Genomic DNA, 4419 nt, shown 5'->3' on the forward strand with positions numbered 1-4419 from the left:
GGAGGCATGCGAGGGGGGGTTGTGAGGAGGGAGGCATGCGAGGGAGGGTTGTGAGGAGGGAGGCTTGCGAGGGAGGGTTGTGAGGAGGGAGGCGTGCGAGGGAGGGTTGTGAGGAGGGAGGCATGCGAGAGAGTGTTGTGAGGAGGGAAGCAGGCGAGGGAGGGTTGTGAGGAGGGAGGAGTGCGAGGGAGGGTTGTGAGGAGAGAGGCATGCGAGGGAGGGTTGTGAGGAGGGAGGCGTGCGAGGGAGGGTTGTGAGGAGGGAGGCATGTGAGGGAGGGTTGTGAGGAGGGAGGCATGTGAGGGAGGGTTGTGAGGAGGGAGGCATGCGAGGGAGGGTTGTGAGGAGGGAGGCATGCGAGAGAGTGTTGTGAGGAGGGAAGCAGGCGAGGGAGGGTTGTGAGGAGCGAGGAGTGCGAGGGAGGGTTGTGAGGAGGGAGGCATGCGAGAGAGTGTTGTGAGGAGGGAAGCAGGCGAGGGAGGGTTGTGAGGAGGGAGGAGTGCGAGGGAGGGTTGTGAGGAGAGAGGCATGCGAGGGAGGGTTGTGAGGAGGGAGGCGTGCGAGGGAGGGTTGTGAGGAGGGAGGCATGTGAGGGAGGGTCGTGAGGAGGGAGGCATGTGAGGGAGGGTTGTGAGGAGGGAGGCATGCGAGGGAGGGTTGTGAGGAGGGAGGCATGCGAGAGAGTGTTGTGAGGAGAGAGGCATGCGAGGGAGGGTTGTGAGGAGGGAGGCGTGCGAGGGAGGGTTGTGAGGAGGAAATGATGTGAGTTGTAAGGAGAGAGGTGGGAGGGGGGGGAGGGAGAGGGAAACGGGTGAAGAGATAGGGAGAATAATAATTAAAGGAAGAAGGAGAGAAAGAAAGGAAGAAAGGATGAAGATGAATAGAAGGAAGGAAAGGAGGAGATGGAATAGCAACAGGAAGAACCATAGAAAGAGAAATAAGAAAATGTTAAGGAAGGTTGTAATGATATGTTGTGAGGCTGTAAGGATGCGAAGGAGGTTGTGATGAAAGAGTGAGTAAAGTTTGTGATGAGAGATGGATATAACCTAAGGTTGTGATGAACGAATGATAAAAAGTTGTGATGAGGGAATGTTGAGATTGTGATGAGGCAACTTTAATGGGCGTGGTGTGAGTTGTGATGAGGGAGGATTTCTCGGGAGGATTATGATAAAGAAACGAAATAAGGTTGTGATGAAGAAGCCATATTAGGGGGGGGGAGAAGCAGTGATCCTCATCATGGGTTCTGTTGGGGAAGTGTTATGAGGCTATGATGAGAGAGGCATGTTAACGTAGGTTGTGATGAGTGAGTATTGTGATGAGGTATGTTATGCAGGGTTGCGATGAGACTTTGTGGTGACATGAAACATATTAGTGAGAATTTTGATGAGGGAATGATGTGATGTGGTGAAGCTGTTGTGACGAGAGATTTGTGGTGAGAGCGAAACGGTAATCAAGCTTTGGTGAAGAAAGTGAGTCATTTTGTGTTGACGCTAATTCTGCAAATATGATCTTTCATATATGCAGGGAAATAGGCGAGGGAAGACTTTGAGGTTGTGATGAGCGAAAACTTTTGAATCCTCAATAAGCATGAACTGATGCAAGTCTAGGGCAATGAAGAAGTTATATAAGGTTGTACAAGTTGTGTAAGAAAAGGCGCCGCTGTGTGTATTGTAAGTACAAGGTATCATGCGGCTGTGAAAACAAGTCATTTTGAGCTTGTTATGAGTATAAGGGGGTTGTGAGGTTGTGATAAAACACAGCGTTGTGGAGGCGAGTTAAGGAATAATTTGTGATGTCAATGGATAAATTTATAACAAGGCCATGAGCTCGTAATAAGGAATATCATGAGTTTCTTTTTAGGTTGTAGGGAGTAGAAAAGAAAAAAAAAACAATAAAAAAGAAAGAAAGAAAAGAAAAATAGTTGAAAAAACAAACAATAATAACAACAACAAAAAGAAGTTAGTGCATCTCCGATTTCTCTCTCGTTCACATCCATTGACCGGATCCCATCGGCAGCAGGTGAACGTGGCTGTGCAAAGGCTTATGCAAAGTAGGTAGATAGTTCAGGAGATATACAGGTGCACATGGGGATGTTTTTTTTTCATACAGACATGCAGACCGACGCACACACATGAATACGCAGGAGCACATACAAACACACACATACACGCGCGCACACACACACACACACACATACACACACACACACACATAGTCAGACAAATAGGCGAGGGTATTCACACAAGGCCGTATTAACCATGATATTCAGATCAAATAATAAAATAATTAAGACAGAGCCTTGAGCTCAATATAACTTTAAAAAGATATTGAATGGATGTCTAAATGACCAAAGAATTTTCAAACCTACATATATTTTCAGGCTCACACACACGCACACGTACACAAACACACCCAAACGTAACTCAAGACATACACGGAGAACACAGCGGAGCGGTTGTTGTCATGTAAGTTGGCAGCGACGCAGTAGGTGGCTAGCGAGTTTTACATCTAATAATTATCAAAAGAATTTTTGCTGCGCTACAGGTTGGGTTCTTTCTTTTCTTGCTTTTCATTTGTTTCGCAATTTGTTCGGATGTTCGGTTTGCCTCTCTTTGATTGAATACGTGACGGGATAATAAATATGGAGATGGGATTATGCAGATTTTTTGCTAATATCAAAGTCGACGTTGGTCTGTTGCGAAATAGTGACGTAAGAACGAAACGGGAAAAGCAACGTTCGAGGAAAAAACAAGGAAAATGACGGAAGCCATCGCCTCGCGTTCCCTTTCGCACAGGTGTTCACCAAGTCCCTCCAGCCGAGGCGAACATCCGAACACCCGGCAAGCGACCCGTGTTGTGTTCGCCTCCTCCGAATCCGCCTGCGTGTCCCTCCTCCGGGACGATGTTCTGAACTGCATCTTCGCTCCTCCTCATAGAGGCTGGGGGATGGCAGGTGTCAGATGACCTGTGTGCCTTGCCGGAGCCCCCTCTGCTGGGCGCTCTCTCTGTCTCGGTCTGTCTATCTGTCTGTCTCTCTTTCTTCCATTCCCTCTCTCTCTCTCTCTCTCTCACTTTCCCTTTCTCTCTCTCTCTCTCTCTGTGTGTCTCTCTTACTTCCCCCCGTTCCCTTTCTCTTTGTGTCTCTCTCACTCCTCCCTCTCTCGCTCTCTGCCTGTCTCTCTCTCTTTCTCTTTTTGTGTCGCTCTCACTTTCTCTCTCTATCTGCATATCTATCTATTTGTCTCTTTCTTTCTCACGTTCATCCACTTAACTATCCTATTACATTTTTGTTCACACACACACACACACACACACACACACACACACACACACACACACACACACACACACACACACACACACACACACACACACACACACACACACACACACACACACACAAGCACACACACACGCACACACAGACACACACACACACACACACACACACACACACACACACACACACACACACACACACACACACACACACACACACACACACACACACACACACACACACACACACACACACACACACACACACACACGCACACACACACGCACACACACACGCACACACAGACACACACACACACACACACACACACACACACACACACACACACACACACACACACACACACACGTATGTATCTACATGTATATATACAGTGTTCAGTGTGTTCGCGTGTATATACATATATGTATTTTTTCGCATACGATTTTTTTTCAAGCACAAACGCACAGACGCACAGATCCCTTCTACCGCCCTTAATTCCTTCTCCGAGGCTGACGACATTCACGCTCAGGCAGGCTGGCTTGTGGAGTCCGTCCCCTCGTGGAAGCACAAACCCCACTCGATGAAGCCACCTGAGGAAATGACGTCACGCGCTGGTGCTTCAGTACGACCAGTTACAGGGAGGAGGAGGGGGGATAAGGGGGGGGGGGCAATTAATATCTCATAAGAGAGGTAAGGGAGGGAGGGAGGGGTGGTGGGGAGGAAGGGAGGGAGGGAGGAAAGGAGGGAGGGAGGGAGGGAAAAATGTACGGAGGGAAGGTGGTAGGAAGGGAGGGAAGGAGGGGGAAAGGTGGGAGGAAGAAGAAGGGAGTGAGAGAAAAGAGAAAGGTGTGAGGGAGGGAGAAAGGGAAGGTGGGAGGGAACGAAAAAGGTGGGAGGGAGGGAGGGAAGGAGGGAGAAGGAGGAGGAGATAGAGGAGAGAAGTAAAGAGAGGAATACACGGAGGAAAAGGTTGTTGAGGTTGAGGAGCAGAGGGAGATGTGGAGGAGGGGGGGAGGAGGTAGAAAGATGGGATATAGTGTTTATCTGTCCTCCATTCTCTCTTTATCATTACTATCATTCGCCTTTGCTTTGTGCCTGCTTTTATACATTCAAGACACTGACACGATAAAGTCTTT

Source organism: Penaeus vannamei, chromosome 31 (genome assembly GCF_042767895.1).
Source record: "Penaeus vannamei isolate JL-2024 chromosome 31, ASM4276789v1, whole genome shotgun sequence".
NCBI lineage: Eukaryota > Metazoa > Arthropoda > Malacostraca > Decapoda > Penaeidae > Penaeus > Penaeus vannamei.